Source organism: Cryptotermes secundus, unplaced genomic scaffold (genome assembly GCF_002891405.2).
Source record: "Cryptotermes secundus unplaced genomic scaffold, Csec_1.0 scaffold1272, whole genome shotgun sequence".
In the NCBI taxonomy this organism is placed as follows: Eukaryota; Metazoa; Arthropoda; class Insecta; order Blattodea; family Kalotermitidae; genus Cryptotermes; species Cryptotermes secundus.
Window position 1 is genome coordinate 78141 of NW_019735478.1, and position 17957 is coordinate 96097.

Below are 17957 nucleotides of genomic sequence, written 5' to 3' on the forward strand. Positions count from 1 at the left end.
GCTGGGTACATGGAAGGACTTAGGACACTGATGCTGTCCCGCAGTCAGGACAGGTCTCTGAGTCGAAATTCGAAAGAGGAATAGTAATTATTTGGTTGCGACGTTCCACAAGAGCGGTGAGTTCCGCTTATGCACGGCGGGCGATCTCGCCTCATTTACACTCGTATTTCAGGGCCCACTGAACTGAAGCTGCGGGCAATGAAGCCATTCATCCGTCCGCGTGTTATCGCTCCTTGTTATCACCAGTTCCGTAATCTTGGGGCAGCCCATGGCTACCCGATATCGTATTTACTAGCGTGATTTATTCCATGGCAATATTTTCGCTCCATTTACTTCAGTAAAATTCATCAGACATTTATTTGCTTTGCATAAATTACGTACTTCCTCTTCTGTGCAAGAGCGGAACAAAGAAAGACACTGTTGCTTCCCTCACCTGTATCACTATGTTACACTTAATTATCTACTTCTCTGTCTACCTGTCTACCCAACAACTTCCATGGAGCAGTGTCCTTAAGAAACTAACATTTCCCCAATTGGTCAACAAAATTCCTTCCATTTTTGGACCCCGAAAATTTCATTACCGTATTCATAAGAGCAGACTACTCATTATCTAGTCCACAATTTCTAAAAAATTTCCTGAAGATAAATTTTTATGTTTCAAAATGAAATGTAACGTGCAAACTGTTAAGTAAATTTTCGATTTGATGACGGCAAAGGAGGATCGTTGTAACAAAGCATGTGCGTTGCGTAACAGCGAAAGTTTAGAAACACGTGCAACGCCGCGTAAACAGTCGTTGCTTAGCAATGATACTTGAGTTGTCACTGTAACGTTTGCTTGAATGTGGGCAGTTCCCACAACGTTATATACATACATAGGCATGTGTTTAGCCGCGCCACAGCTCAAGCGGTTAGTCTCTGGCTTCCCACCGCGGCGGCCCGGGTTCGATCCCGGCTCTGGTCAAGTGGGATTTGTGGTGGACAAAGTGGCGCTGGAGCAGGTTTTCGCCGAGTATTTCGGTTTCCCCTGCCAATCTTCATTCCATCAATCACCCTCACCTATCATCTGGGGCTGGTACAGTAGGCCAGAAGTGGCTGCAGTACAAGGGACTTAGTCCCACCCCACTAGCAATAAAAAAACTGGTCTGCTTCATAGCATTTCTTTTCCTGATGTATACAGCATATACGTTAACAGGCGCGTCCACATTACTCGTGCTCGTGTAACTCGCTATGCTCGCGAGTAATGTGGACGATATGACAAGTCACGAGACAATCAAATTTTAAATTTTTAATTTAAAAACTGTAGCCAATAAATTAAAATACGAATACAGCCTATACACACTACGAGTAAATATACGGATCCTCACGCGCCGAAGCCTGGCGAGCAACTGAAGTAGTGTGGACGACGATTTACGAGAACAAGTAAAAGCCAGACGAGTCTCCCGACGAGCACAAGGCTGGCGAGCACGAGCACGAGTAACGTGGACGCCCCAAATGAGGCGAGAGGGTAAATTACGTTCGGTTCCCGGCCCCACAATTTCCAGACATGCAAAGACTAAAGGAACAGTGTTATTGCTGGTATCCTGAGTTCTTGTTTACAACCTTTAGCGAAAGATATGACGTTTCCTGTTTCATTAAAGAGTTTTAAATTCCTTATATTAAACACAGATCACGTTGGATTGCTCAAAATGTGTAAGGGCCTTTCTTGAAATTCAATTAGGCGACTGTTTTGTGATTTTTTAAAATCATGCCTTTCGAATGAATAAAATAAATGATTGTAAATGCGAAGATACAGAACTGAAAATAAAACTTCAGACAGACAATAGAAAAAGTCAGTTTCGAAAACAACCCCCTTCCCCTCCTAAGGGTGGGGTACCAGGTTTAATTTCGGAGGTTGCCTTGTACTTTCACAAGGGGTTGAGATCGAGGTGGTGTGGGCGATTTTTGTTATGTTACTGCCACGGGATCTCCTCCTTATTGGAAAGAGGATAAAGAAAAAGAAGGAATACCACGGCGTCTTCGAGATTAAATTCGCAGTTGTCTCCCTTTCCTTACCGCACTCAATTCAACAGGAATTTCTCTTCATTCATCTCTTTCCAATCTCAGATGTTCCCCCTCTGCCTCCTCTAAATCTTTCGTGTGCCTCGGTTTAATTCGAATTGTAGAAAGTCATCCCACCAGAGCCTGTCGCGTTTTCCGGAAAACCTAACCAATCTCGAATAAATGGAAGATGTGTTGGAATGTCTGTCTGTTCCCCCCAGACCCTGTGGGGTCAGAGAGTGACAGCTGCCAGCTGCCCGGCCACTCGGCTTGCATTCAATTGTGTGAAAGTCCCGCGGGATGAACCAGAACCCCTCGCGGCTTGTGACTTCTCCTCCAATCTTGTTACGGGAGTGCTGGTGCTCTATGCAGTTCCACCAAGCACGTGCCGTAACAGAACCAAATAGAAGTACGTAGAGGTAAACTCGTATAACGGCACGTTTACGTTAAGTGGTGTACTGGAATTCTAGCCATTACGTTAGCCTCAACTGGAATTCAAAAGAACACTTCGCTGCAATTCCTTGTTCTTCCGCTCTGCTGTTACGACTTTATGCGACTTTCCTATATCCCTCTACCCCCCTCGTTTGCACCTAAGTGCAAGTGTTGGAAGTCCTTGTGCCAATTTCTGTTCAAGTGGATTAAACATTTTTGTTCTGTAAAAATCTACTTGGCCGGTCACGGTAGCCGAGCGGTCTAAGGCATGCACTGTCTTCGCTCGCTCGGAAGCCGGGGTCGTGGGTTCGATTCCCACTCAGGGCATGGATGTTTAGTTTGTGTGTGCGTTTTTCTGTGTTTGTGTACAGGTAGAGGCCTTGCGACGAGCTGATCACTCGTCCAAGGAGTCCTACTGTAAGTGTAAGATCTAGAAAAACCGAAGTGAACGGAGTTCATGGAGGTAGGACTAGGCCCACTGGGGCTGTAGTGCCAAGGAAAAAAAAATCTACCTTTCGACTCACCGAACAGATATCCAGTTCCTTTCGCGAAATTTCGATATTAATATTTTCCAGCCTGGTTAACCCAACGGCAATACTAAACAATTTTATTTCCCTCTTAAAGGGTTCTGTCGATGTTGTATAATACTGAGAGTTACTGGGGTTTTTGGACTTAGTCCATCGTCCGGTATTCTAGACACTAGAAAACACGTTTCGGAAACTGGATTTGTTACCGTCCTCAGGTAAAGGGGGAAGACATCTACTCTGTTGGGTACCTTAGAAAGATCTAACCTCTATCACTTATCTCTTTGTAACGGACCCAGCAGAGCAGATGTATCCAAACCTCTCATCTGAGGACGGAAACAGATCGTTCGAGAAACGTGGCGTTTTCTAGTTTCTAGAATAAAGGACGATGGACAAAGGCCATAACCCCAGTAATTCTGAACTTTATTTCCACTCCTTCGTTTCCTTATTCGTGGCAGAAGTTTACCTTCTACATAAATATCGCCACTGTATAATACACCGTTGCCTCTTTCCTTGCTTGTCGTCTTAGTGTTCTACTAACTGCCCTACATGTTTCTTGACAGCGATGTAATTTATTGCTACATGAAATATTTTATATCTCAAGTATTTACTATGTGCAAGTTATCTATAACAGCAGATCACAGCGGCCGCGCGGTCTGCGCCCGCTCAAACACTAGAATCGTGGGTTCAAATCCCAGTTGAGGCATGGATGTCTGTATGAAGTTATTCTGTTTGTGTTGTCCTGATAGTTAGCAGACTATTTACTAGCTGATCCCCCGTCCATGGAGTCCTACCGACTGTCTATAAGATTAAGAAACTGAAGTGAATGGAAGCTTTTCACAGCTGCCCTATGTTCCAGAGGAAGCGGCAGAAATTACTAATAAATAAATTGATAATAATATATAAGAGAATTAAAGAAATATTTTGATATACTCAATAACACTCGTTACTTCAGACGTGTTGTTCTTACCCAGCAACAAAAGGGTTCAGACAGAACCAACCTTGTATAAAAAGTTCACAACATAAAGTTATTCAACAGCAGAACATGGCATAATATGGTGAACGTGGAACCAAAGCACCTAAGATGTGTTTATCTTTTAAAATTAGTTTTCTAAATAACTGAAAATAACTATGAAGCTTAAAATAGACACCTTTATTCGAATAATTAATTGAAAATCAAAATAATTTCCTTGGGGGAATTACAATTCCTTGCAGTGATAAATCATCCAGTTCATTCAAGCTCAAGTACTGAGATTCGAATTCGGTAATCCAATCATGTTATAGTATTAAATATTTAAAATGCAATATCACGTTTCTTTTTGCTTCGGTCCCTACTCGACTAAGACGTGTACCTCCCAAGAAATTGGGCACCCCTGTACTAAAGAATATACGGTACCTCTGTGTTTGCTTACCCCCACTTGTGTTGCTTTCCACAACATGCGGCATGCTATACAGTTTGCACGCATCGGAATGGCCGTGCATTTTAAAATTCTGCCTGTCGTTAAATAAAAGTTCACCACAGAGTAAAGAGAAAATTCGTTCAAAGGCATACAAATATAAAAGGTAACTTGATGTCTCTCAAGAGCGTCAGCAGCTGTCTGTGGCCGCAAGCCCAAACAAATGGGCAAAGGCAGGTACTATTATTTCATAATGGAGAAAAATATACATTACTATTTTGCTGATGGTGTTGGAGCGTTTAAATCATAAAGATTTTTGTCAGCTAGCCTTAGATATATTTACATAACTGCTATTGGCAATACTGTACAACTGTATAATAGAGAGAGAGAAAAAATCAAAATAAAATGTATTTAATCCATAAAGGTAAGTCATACGCCCTTTCCTCCCACATGCGAGTAATTCACACGCACAGCGGACTCAACCAAGCAAGACTGTGTAAGAAAACTGTCACGTGTAGGGGTTTGTTGGTGACTTATAAGACAGGTTTTGGATTGGATGATTGGATTTATTGCACATTATACATTCACAACTCGGGACTACAGGCAATACAGCGCTATCGCTGTTCTACACACTTTATAGTTCACTGTTACAGATGCACTAGGGTTCTCAGTCTTCACTAGTCGTATTCTGGCAACGGAATTATAACAGTCTCAGTGACAAATCAAATCGCATGTGAAGTCTTCTTGTCACAGTCTAATTCCTTTCTTGCCATTTATTCTCAATCATCTTAGACTGCCGTCTCCAGAACCCGACCCAATTCTCGACAAAAACTCTCTCAAACGACAATCTTGGTTTCTTTATAACCCCTCAGCACGGATTACGCAAAAACTTTCTTTACTTTACTGGTATGTTTCGTAGCAACGGACTTCATGTTGCGCGAGTATGCTTCGGCGGGAATGTGTTTATCAAGTCGTTGCCTAGCAAATGGGTCTATACACCACAATATTAAATGACGCTGTGTCATTTGGCAGGAGTCTATCGGCGTTTAGGGAAAAACAACTTACTTCATCTTCAGAGTCGAAGATTAAGCACGACGAAGACAACTGCAATCGACAGTTGCGTATTCGCTTGCTCGGTTTACTCTTCGGCTCTGCAGACGGAGGCAATGCGTTCCTCCGAGACGTCGGTGAACGTCTGCCAGACTACACGGCACCACATTCCAGGCAATAGTTCTCAGCGTTGGGAACACAGTGTTCGATCCAATGCACTTTTGTCAATCGGAACTGAAGCATAGACTGTTCAGGCCAGTTTGATGGGAGATCTGTATGGTAAGCGAAAGACCAGCTAGGAGAGCTACATTGTAATGACAAAAACCAAATTAATCCAACGTTATCTCAGTGGGAAAGCGTTTACTTCATATTCTGGGCGGCGGATTAATTAATTTGTATGCGACAGGCTAGTCTAAAGTCATAATTAACTTATTTCTGATGCTTTTAGGGGCACTGTAACTGGTAGAATTACATAAGTTACAGAGCCCTGACCGGAGATTGTTGATTAATTATTTGAAAGTTTCTCCAGTGCCCTTGCCTCATTACAGGACGACGTCTGGATAACAATATTAAACAGCGTATTATCCATTCCTAATGTATTCCTCCCTTTTAAAGACTAATATTAGCCTATTTACGAGGTCTAGCAACGTATGTGAAGATAATAATAAGAACGAGATATGAGAAAGTGGGCTGGTTTCAAACTGGTTCAAGTTAGGATCTAGTGGCGGTATCTTGCGACAATGGTAATCAAATTTTGGGCTCTATAAAAGGCGCGTAATTAATTAACCAACTAATAGACAATCAGCTTAACAACAACAGAAGTATGAATAATGAAGATTCTCGTTAGGTAGGTTTTAGCGTATCCCAATTATTTCATGTCCCTTAGCTCTAAATATTTAATTTACAAAATAAATCGCCTACTATCGATTGAATATTTCGATTAGTCGCTATCATCAGGACATGCAATTTAAAACAAAGGCGCATCGGCCCCGCAAGCTGAACGTGTAACATGTTCGTGACAAGTTTGTGGGCATGCGCAGTGAATCTCACTACGAGATGAATAAAGCAGCTGCTCTTTCTCTGTCTGCTTACAAGCAGTCAGCTGAAAATATCTCTCAGTCGAAGTCTCTCTAGAGATATTCTTGAGATTCCCAGCAGTGTCTGGCGGCGCACACAGACATGCTTTAGACGCGAATACTACGTTAAAACACAAAGGATATCAAAGCCGCGTTACAAGTTGCACTGGGGACACACTCTAACGTTATTTCCATTAGACCGGTAAAGGGCGCGTCAGATTACTCAATTCGTTTGCTTTTTAACTACGCTGAAGAAGTTAAACAGCAATTATACACAGTCTAATGGAAAGAGAGACTGTCATATACCGTATTTACGCATGTATAGGCCGCGTTCGTGTATAGGCCGCAGCACAATTTTCAGACAGAAATTATAGAAAAAATAATTATCTTGGAATATTATTTCAGGAGTATTACACCCTGTATTACTAATTATGAATATAATTTTTTTAATGAAGTGTGATTTCGAATATTTCGAATATAAGCCGCACCCCAGTTTTCCTCTTGAATTTTTGGCAACAAATGTGCGGCCTATACATGCGTAAATACGGTATTTCAAGATAGTAACTTCGTAAGCGCTAAAAAGGCGTGAGGAGTAAACCTAAATAAACTGACTCGGCTTAGATAAATTTGTTCCCGTGTTTAATAAATTAAGCAGTATGCCTTCAAAACACATGGGCTTCACTATTCTTGACATCAGCATTACGTTGGGCCGAGTGGTCAGTTTCACGCCCCACCCGCTTTGCCCCCTGGGGGAACAGCACCCAGTTCACATTTTATATGAGGCTGAGAAGGCTCCACAGCCGAACTGAACGATATGGAGAAGGCAAACATTTCTTACCACCGCCGGGAAACGAAACCCGGGCTTCCATCCTATAGTCTGTTGCTATATCATCTGTCATCCTAGCAAGCGATTTGACGAAATTTAATGCGCAGATTGGTGTAAAGTTATAGAGTTGTATCCGAGAGATCATGGTAATCCTTGGCCGGGATTCAACCACGGGTCGGGTAATTCCTGAAATTTCTCAGCTTCTCCAGACATGTGATGCGATAGCAGGCATATTGTGACGGGGCAGAGCCACCTGCCTTGGCATCTAGTTGCCCGCCATTCAGATGAAAAACTCCGTGGCCTGTAGTCCGCAAGCTAACTATACCGACCGAGCGACCGCCGCTTGTCGGCGAAGTTAGTGCTAACTTTTGCGGATAGAGGGTGTCACGCGGTCAGCGCAACGGATCCGGACGGCCGTTAATCTCGGTTTTCGAGACCGGAGCCGTTATTTCCTTGAACTAGCTCCTCAATTATCCTCACGAGGCTGAGTGAAGCCCGTTCCAGACCCACTACTTCTCAGAAAATCTGGTGGCGTCGGGAATCGAACCCGATAACTCTGCATCTGTAAGCAGGAAATCTGACCACTAGTCCACAGAGGCCATTCCGATTCGATGCTAAATACACCCTGCAGTTAAATTCAATTATCAAAGAACCGATTGATAAATCACCTGAGAATGAAATTTGTACGGCCTGAATAGAAGACACACGTTTTACCTCTTGAACTAATCTCTGTAAGGAGATGGTACTGAAGATGGAGCGATCAGAAGAGGTAACCAGCTTCCATTAATGTGACTCGACTGCAGGAATGTTTCGACTTTTCTGTTTACTGCTTCTTTCGGCTCAATACTCAATGAGCACTGGGATAGAGCAGACGAATCTTAATACAAACCGTTCATCTTAATTTATTGTCAAGATAAAGAGTGAACCAGACCCTCGTGATAGAGCGGGTGTCGGGGGGTAGCTTACCAAGCGCGTTACACGTCAAACTGATATTTATCTAACTTTGGAATTCCTTTTATTATATATGGGGGCACGCAGTAGCATACTTGAGGTACTATACTACATCCAGGAAGGTCGCGGGATCGAATCCTGATGAAGTTACCGAAATTTCAATTGACCTAATCCTTCTACTCACACTATGACCATGGGGTCGACTCAACACCTAACCGAAATGAGTACCAGGAATATTCCTGGGGGACAAAGGGCGGCCGGCGCGTAAGGCTGACAACATCACCGCCATCCAAGAGCCGATTATCTAGAAAATGTGTGAGCCTCGACGTCTCACAACCTTATGGGCTTCCATGACCTATTTTACCTCTTTCCTTTTTATGTATAAATTCCTTATGAGCTGACTAAAATGGGTACTGAAGACACATTTCAGACTATGGTAAAGCAGATAAAAAAGTGCTCTTTAAATTTTGGCTCGCTAATTAAATAAAGTTTAGGGGAACCGAGCGCATGAAGCCCTCTCCATAGTATATTATGCAGTTCATGCTCTGTACCTGCGAACTACAACAGAGAAGTAAGATTTGAGATTTTCACGGCGGTGACTATGAAGAATGCCGTCTTCTGGGATGTGGAGCCGTGTAGATCTTGTGTGAACCGACGTTTCCGAAACATCGGTTCACACAAGGCCTACACGGCGCCACATCCCAGAAGACGACATTCTTCTTTGTTACAAGGAACTTTGCGATACAGTATTATACTGTAAATAAAATATTTATTTATGAATTTGAAGAGAATGAATCATATGTAACCGCACTGGATAAATGCGATAAAAATCGGCGGTGTACTCGAATCCGCAGTATAACGGGGGCTTCCTGTACTTGGAAATATACTCAACAGCCCTGTACACAACTGACGGCTTTAGGAACAGGGGAAGTATACCTCATTTAGTTGTGAAACAATGATCCGACCCAAAAATACGTATGAAAATAAGATAGCTTGTTTGTGATTTAGGCATTTAAAAAGGCGCAGTTGTCCCTGTGCTTAATTAATTTAGTACTATTCCTTGAAGACACATGAAGAAGTGGAGGTAAACTCCAACATTCTTGGCCTCGGCATTAGGTGGAGGTGGGTTGGTCAGCTTCAGGGCCCGGCTCCTTTAGCCCCAGGGAATGAGCCCTAGGTCATTACATAGGAGGCTGGATGCCCTGAGCCGCTCTGGACGCTGTGAGTACAGAAAAATTTCTTGCCCTTGCCGGGAATCGAAACCCTATCCGTCCAGCCCGTTGCCCGTCGGTATACAGACAGTGCTATGCATATACGAGTATGTAGCAACACATATTTAATGGGTAATCATTATAATCTTCCTGTAACTAGAGCATTGCCGCCATAAATACTGTCTGTACGGCCTTCTTTAAGGTTCTGGTGAGCAAGAGAATTAGGGATAACATTAGCCACAAACGAAATATCGACGTCAGAGAAAGACAGAAAGTTCCAGATATCCATAAAAATATACCATTACAACTGGAAGTATTGCTTGGGATGAATGGAGAAACTATTTTCTACAATTGAAATTACCGGCTGAAGGGACGACAAAACCGACGACAGAGAGACTATGAGCATCTTAGTATTCATAGGAATGGGCCTTCATTCTTATTTTAGTTGGTTATTTAACGATGCTGTCACTGTGGTGCAACGATAATTGACTCGAGAAAGCAAAATACTTGGAGAAAACCCCACCCTAGTATCAATCTGTCCATCAGAAATCCCATAAGGTGACCTGGGATCGAACTCGGGTGGCCGCGGTAAGAAACGTTTATGATGCTACTGCTGACAACGATAAGGAAAATAATACGTCAGTGAGGTTAATTGCGCCAGCATTCAGAGACTCCCCAAATGTAGTTGCCTGCCTTTCATCCATTTATTAGTGCACACTGAGATACAGACAGGCGGAGACTCTCGTGAAACTTGAGACTTAGCAAATACAGAACGAGAAATCCTGAGCACATTACCGACTCAGACGCCTCGACGCAAATTATTGTTAGTTACTGAGGAAATCGCTTTCATGTCACACAAATAATATAACTTTACTCCTCTTGCACAGAGGCTGTCACCTAACAAGCGTGAATACGTTACAAGAGGCGTAAGGGCCCTTCTTTGAAATATGTTCCCGCCTACATGCGTCGTACCAAGAATGGAAACGCGACAAGTTCGCACTGAACCTAGGAAACTTATGTCGTATTGAACACAGGCTTTAATGTTGTACTTAGGTGAAGTGACAGGAGCCGGGATAGCATAGTTGTTATAGCGACTGGCTACGGGCTGGACGAGCGAGGGTTCGGAGTTCGAGTCCGTGTAAGGTCAAAACCTTATTTTCTCCACGTCATCCAGACCGGCTCTGTGGTCCACCAAGCTTCCTATCCAATGGGTCTCGGGAGTGCTTTCCCCGGGGGTAAAAGTGCGGGGGTGTAAAGCTAACCACTCAACTCCAACTAGTGCAGAATTCCAAGAAAATATGGATCCATACATCCACTCCCCCATACGCCTTCATGTCGTAGAGTTTAATTAATTAAACATTCGGACAATAGACTAAAAACCAGTTTAGCTCAATCGTAAAAGTACTTGTGCGCAGGTAGTCACAGAATGATATCCTATTCGACTCAGAATTTTCTGCTGACTTCAGTTATAAACACATTATGTTATAGATTATCATTATTTTGCCCTCCCTCATCCTCAAATAATATAATTCGAGGAATACGACCTTCTGGGTTGTAATACAACATAGTCCTGTAGAAGACAACCGACGTTTCGGAGGAAGGAGAGAAAATGTTTCTCCGAAACGCTGGTGAACATGTACCCGAACTACACGGCGTTACAACACAAGAGATCATACAGGTCACATTCACAGCTGTGAGAAAACCAAATCCCCCACCCCCAAATTTTCAGAACTTACCAGACCTACTAAAGTACGTCTGTAGAGTTGTGATGTTCTGGGGTACGATATCATACAGGCTGGTAGTTCCAGTTTCTGAGGAACCTGTTGCTTCTCCTTTCAAGGCAGAAGTACAGATTCTGGCTACATGACAAGAGTAGGCTATAATCTCGAGGATTCGCACATTGCGTACTTCCCCTGGCTCAACATCGATAGCAAACGTAAAGAAAGAGACCGAAGACATATGTGACAATATATGGGAGTGGGGGAAGGTAAGCAGAGGGCCGGCAGATGTTAAACAGAAGGGTGGGGGAAAATCTGTCTTCAATCTTTGGTTGACCCAAGTATAGTAAATCAGTGGATTTAACGTAAAGACTACATAAAGGCAAGAGAAGCCGAGAAATGTTCGATTAAATTTCTTATAATCATCCTGGATATGACAATATAGTTACCGGCTGTGGACTAGCAAAATGTGGGTTGAGGGGAAAAGATTTTCGCTAGTCATGACGTCCACACTGGCTCTGGTGACCACCCAGCCTCCTCGCACATGCCTACATGAAATTATCTTCCCATTTACCTTCATTTTAGGCGAATGGTCAGATTGCTTGGTGCTATGCCTCATGCATAACATATGGATGCATGTTCGCACATCTCCTTCCGTTATCTTTCGAACTATATATAACATCCGACTTTCAATGCAGAACGTAAATACAAAACTCTGCGTCTTACCTTCTTCTGCGAGTTGCCCTCCGTCAGAGTTCACTTCTTTCCCCCCTGCAAAAGGACAAAGAGAAACATCACGTTACGTTTCAAGCGCTCCTGTTTATTTATTTATCACGCCAGGACAAGCAAAGGAAAGCAAATCCTAAAGGGTTATATAATACCCAGTATTACTGGGTTCTTCTACTTTGTCCATCGTCCGGTATTCTAGAAACTAGAAAACACAACATTTCGGAAATTGGATCTATTTATGTCTTCACGTGAGGGTGGGGGGAGACACGTACTCTGTTGGATCCCTTAGAAGGCGTTAACTTCAATCATTGTGATTGTCCAGTGATTGAGGTTTGCTATTTCTAATGGACACAACAGAGTACGTGTCTCCCCCCTCACCTGAGGACGGAAACAGATGCAGATTCCGAAACGTTGTGTTTTCTAGTTTCTAGAATACCGGACGATGGAGAAAGTCCGAAACCCCAGCGATTCCAAAGGAAAGTACAAGTCTGTCTGCGTCCCGTGAGGGTTACTCTGCGGCTTATTATTACTGTTTGTTTAAAGTGAAGGAAATACTTTATACGGTTAGACAGATATTATTAAAATGTACACATTAAGGAGAATGATATGTATACGTGATGTAGTAAGTATGAGGGACTTTAATTGTTTCTTGCATCCTGTTGTGTATTTAATCAATATTACAGTCAATTTTACCGACCACACAACATATTTTTATTATTATAACACTACGTGTTTCGACATCAAGAGGTCATCCTCAGGTGTACGAACACAGCTGTATAATTACACGCAATCACATTCGTCTTCTCACTTATTCAGGCTCACGCTCAATAATATCAAGCTCTCTCATAAAACACAAGTTAAAATTGTTCTAAATGTCAAAAGTTAAAATTTAAATTAAAATTTTTTAAAAAGTTTAAATTTTATGAATCGAATTTCAATTCAGGTCACTAGTTATCGGTCCGGTTAATAGCCAGACTTCATACTTTATATACAAGAACCTAATGTGCTTCTCACTCTTCCTGCTCCGCCATGTGATCAAAGCAAGATATTTAATTAAAGTTTCGAAGGCAAAAAGAAACAAATAACAATCACGGAGTGGAATTAAGTCATGAGGCCGGCCATGACTCCTGCAGCAACATTATTTACGAAAAGTGCCAACAAGACTGACAGATTCGCTTCTTCGTATGTCTCAAACGCAGTTGCCAAGCAACTCGACTGCACTGCATACTGCATGTAACCTGCACGGAATTTCGTGCTCTGAAGCGGCGAGATGAAACATGTTGGCTTCGCGTGCTGAAAGATGTAGCCCCGCCAAAGGACGATTTTGGTTGGCACGCCTTTAAGACAGAAGAATATAAATCAAGGCCTGTCTTCCCGCTAGTTTCGAAACACGATATCGGAAGTCCACTGACAGTGACTTAAGGTAGAAATGTTTTAAAACTGCAGCTTGCGTAGCCTGAATATTATCAATGAATTCATGCTGTTCTTCAAACTGACTTATACTGCCTTTATTATTTTATCTGCAGACATTTGTTTCAGTCAAGGAGAATGAGATGGGCAGGGCATGTAGCATGACGGAGAGAAGGAATGCATATAAGATTTTGGTGGGAAGGCCAGAAGGAAGGAGATCACTAGCAAGACATACAAGTAGGTGGGAAGATTATATTAGAATGGATCTTAGATGAAAACGATGGGATGGACTGGATTAATCTGGCTCAGGATAGGGATCAGTGGAAGTCTCTTATGAATAAGGTAATGAACCTCCGAGTTCCATAAAATTTTGGGAAATTCTTGAGTAGCTGAGCGACAGGCGGCTTTTCAAGGACTGAGCTCCATTGAGTTAGTCAGTCAGTTAGTTAATATTTCAATTTTGGTCGCAAGCCGCGAAAGACGAGTCTATTCCAAGCGCTAGAAATACTCATAACGGCTTTAATAAGATTTGAAGTTTTCACAGTGATGAAGATCCATAACACAGCCATCTGAGTTATGACACCGCATGGTCTGGTAGGTGGGTAGCCGGCATAGCGCAGTCGGATGGACGACCGAGGGGTCGGAGTTCGAATCCCGGTAGGGTCAAGAATTTTCTCTTCTCCAAGTCGTTCACACCGGCTCTGGGATTCATCCAGTCTCCTATCCAATGGGTACCGGGGGCTCTTTCCCCGCTGGTAAAGCGACAGGGGAGTGAAGCTGACCGCTCAACTCCAGCTAGTGCCGAGGTAAAGAAAATGAGGATTTATACATCCACTCCCCCATACGCCTTCATGGCGTAGTGTTTAATTAGTTAAGCGCAAGGACACCTTTGCCTTTTATAGTCTTGCAGTTTTATCTGCATGGGCAGTATATTTCTCCGAAACACTGGTACTCACCAGTCACACTAGACGGTGACATGCATGCCCCACAAGAGTTCAGTATAAGCTGGAAATATTTATTCAAGCCCCGCTGTTCTGAATTACTGAGAAATTATTAAATATTTGAAGGAAAACTAGCCGAACAGCGAACAAATGTGGCATAAATTTGCTACTCGTTTCTTCATCCACTCATTGATCCACCAACTTACCAATTCACCCACAAACTGGATTATCCCTCCATAGGCACGCGTTAGTGTAGCTGGTTGAGGCACTGTACTAGAAGTCGGAAGGTCCCGGATTCGTTTCCCGATAAAGTCACTGAATTTTTCAACTGACCTAATACTTCCATCCACACTATGGCCCTGGGGTCGACAAGGCATCTAACAGAAATGGGAACCAGGAATCTTCCAGGGGGTAAATGGCGACAGGTGTCAAAGGCTGATACCTGTGAGCCGACTGTCTACAAAATGTGGGAACCTCAACGTCTGGCAACCTTATGGGCCTCCACGGCCTGTCACAGGGATAGCTTTACCTTTTTACAAATTTATCAAAATTAAAACATTTTAAACAAGTATCTATTTACTAATACTAATGTTTTACACGCCGGTCACGGTAGCCGAGCAATCTAAGGCATGCACTGTCTTCGCTCGCTCGAAAGCCGGGATCGTGGGTTCGAATCCCACTCAGAGCATGGATATTTGGTATTTGTGTGTGTATTTTTCTGTGTTTGTGTACAGACAGAGCCCTTGCGACGAGCTGATCACCCGCCCAAGGAGTCCTATCGAACGTCTAAGATACAGTAAACCGAAGTGAAACGGAGAGTTTCTTGGAGCTAGGCCAAGGCCAAAATTTGGGCTGTAGAGCAAAAGGAAAAAAAAAAGTTTTATATTCGATACATTTTATTCTTCTTTTACCACGAAATGTTTTCTATTAAACAAGTTTTCAGCGGGTCTAATATTTCATATCACGTTGACGAATGATTCCTGCAGTAGAAGCGACTGGACACTGCTACAGGTAATTTCTTGAACATTAATGATCCCTGTGCTGCACGAGCGGGTACCTAACCATCCTTCACAGTGAGAACAGAAAACAAAACAAATCTCAACTCTACTCCAGCTGATGGGTTCAAATGCCAATAAAACGTGTTGGAATGTTGGAGCCCTTCTTTAGTATTACAGTCGATGTGCTCTTAGGGCAATGTGGAAACAAGTCCAACTTGTCTCATTTAGGTAGCATTCGCGCGTGCGCAATGCAGATGTAACGTGCTGACCGATACTATGCTCGAGCAACAATCTTGTAGAATCCACTAATCCAGGTAACATCAATCTATGGCCTTGCTTCTTAATCATTGTTACCTCCAACTTCCATTGTTTCTGAGGGCACAAAAAATTTGTTTCTTAAGGTATAACAACTGTACATACACCATTTCGCGTAAGGCTGACAACCTTACCGCCATCTTTGAGCCGATTGTCTAGATAATGTGGGACCCTCAACGTCTCACAACCCTATGGGCCTTCACGGCCTGTTACAGGGATACCTTTACATTTTACTTACACGATTAAATTAAGTAAAATAACAGATTCCATGCCATAGCTCAGGCGGTTATTCGCGGCTTCCCACCGCGGCGGCCCGGATTCGATCCCAAATGAAGTCGTATGGGATTTATGAAGTGGTACTGGGGTAGGGTTTCTCCGAGTACTTCGGTTTCCCCTACCAATTCTCATTCCACCGACTGCTACATACACATCCATCTTCTGGTGCTGGTACAATAGGCCAAGGACTCAGTCTCACCCTACCCAAAGAAACTTAAAAAAAAAAAAAGTAAAATCACAACCGGAATTAAAAAAAACAGCATTCCGTTTTTTCCTGTCTCCTATATTCAACCATTCAACTTTCAAACATTATTTCCTTACGAAATACGGCGGTTAACTGGCATTTTCACTGCCGCTACACTCTGCAGTTCTGGCTGTAACATGCAATTTACAACTATAAAAGAGGGTCACTCTTCATAAATGCAACAAGAGCGTGGTGAAAGTGACTGATGGGAATAGTTCAGCAGCACTGTCTGAAACTGAGCTAACAGCGTTCCGGAATATTGCTTACAACAATAGTTGGGGGACGAGAGAGCTACTGTCTGGAGCATGCAGAGCCTCGAAGTGAGTCCTTCAGTGGTCTTCTCGGTTTACTTTACAATGCTGCCACTACAATAATTACTTCATACAATATACTCGCATAAATCCGTTACTAACGCAATAAAAGATAACAAGATAAAAGGTAAAGCTATCCCTATAACAGGCTGTGAAGGCCCATAGGGTTCTGAGACGTCGAGGATCCCACATTTTCTAGACGACTGTCTCACAGATGGCGGTGAGGTTGTCACCCTTACGCCCCGGCCGCCCTTTACACCTTCAGGTAGATTCCTGGTACTCAATTATATTAGAGGCTTACTGGACCCCAGGGCCATAGTGAGGCTGCAAGGATTACGTCGATTAAAAAATCCCATGACCTCACAGATAATCGAACCCGTGACCTTCCGGCTTGTAGCATAGTGCCCCTCAAGAAAGTTACAGTCACTTTTATGTATTTATTCACGACATGTTTCGACCATACACGGCCATCATCAGGTGTCTGTCGCTATGCTAAACTGTTGTACTGCATGGCACAATTGTATGTGGCTAGTTATCGGTAAGTCTTAATTACAAATTATATTAAAATTAAAAACTCATTTTGAAATGAGTTAACCCTATTAAATTTAACAGAAAATTGCAATTCTCTTATGGGACCTATTAGCGCTACCTTCGGCGGCGTGAGTGTGTTCGTGTAGCTGATGGGTGTTGGTGTGAATGTTGTTTTCTCATGTATATGTTCCTTTGGCTGTAGACCCATCACCCCGCTTGTGTGGTTGCGTTCTTGTTTACCTGGTTTGTGTGTGTGTGCAGCTAGTATACACCAGTGAATAATTAATTGGAAAGGACATCTAAGAAAACGGGCATGCCTAATCGAGGTACTAACCCAGCATTTGCGTGAAGCAACTGAGGAAACCCACGAAATCCCTCGTCACGTTTACCCTATTCCCCGGCCAAGATTCAAACCGAGCACTTCTGGAAAACAAGTCTATCTTTACCGCCACAACAACCTGTACATTCTGCTGTCAATTGTCGACGAAGTTTATATCAACTGTAAAGCTATCACATAGCACACACTTTCTTCCGTATGAGAATCATGCTTAATTGCATGCCCCCAAGCCTTCAAGGTGTGGTTTTCCTCGTTATCTCTATCTGTGACGTCCACACGTTCAGCCCCCCCCCCCATTTGATTTGTATACTCGTATTACTTTTCTGTTTCTTTTCATTCTACATAGATCTGCGTGCTGCAGCCTTTAGTTTTACTCATACCATTTTGAGCACTTATTCTCTTTTGGTTTATGAGTTTCATTTGTGATCAAATAGAGAAATAGCTAGTAAAGATCGTAAACACCTCACTTGCGCTGTCGTTCCCAGTCTTTCGTTTCCAACAGTTTTATTAAGTTCAACCGCAGACATCGCCGAAAGAAGATTTGTATAAAGAACAAAATATTTGCATATAATCAACACGCTGGTGTAGAGGTAACGCGGTAGATTTGCATGGCTTCTTTCAAAACATGGTCATACACCGGCAA

At 42.9% G+C, this 17957-nt stretch overlaps 1 protein-coding gene across 1 annotated transcript in view; it reads right to left on the reverse strand.

The window, feature by feature from the left end:
• The window catches only part of LOC111869448 (netrin receptor UNC5B), a 259914-nt gene that overhangs the window by 74949 nt on the left and 167008 nt on the right, over positions 1-17957 (reverse strand). The window contains exon 5 of the mRNA XM_033753431.1: positions 11949-11993. The gene's annotated coding sequence lies outside the window, so the exon portion shown is untranslated. The remainder of the gene's footprint in view (positions 1-11948; positions 11994-17957) is intronic.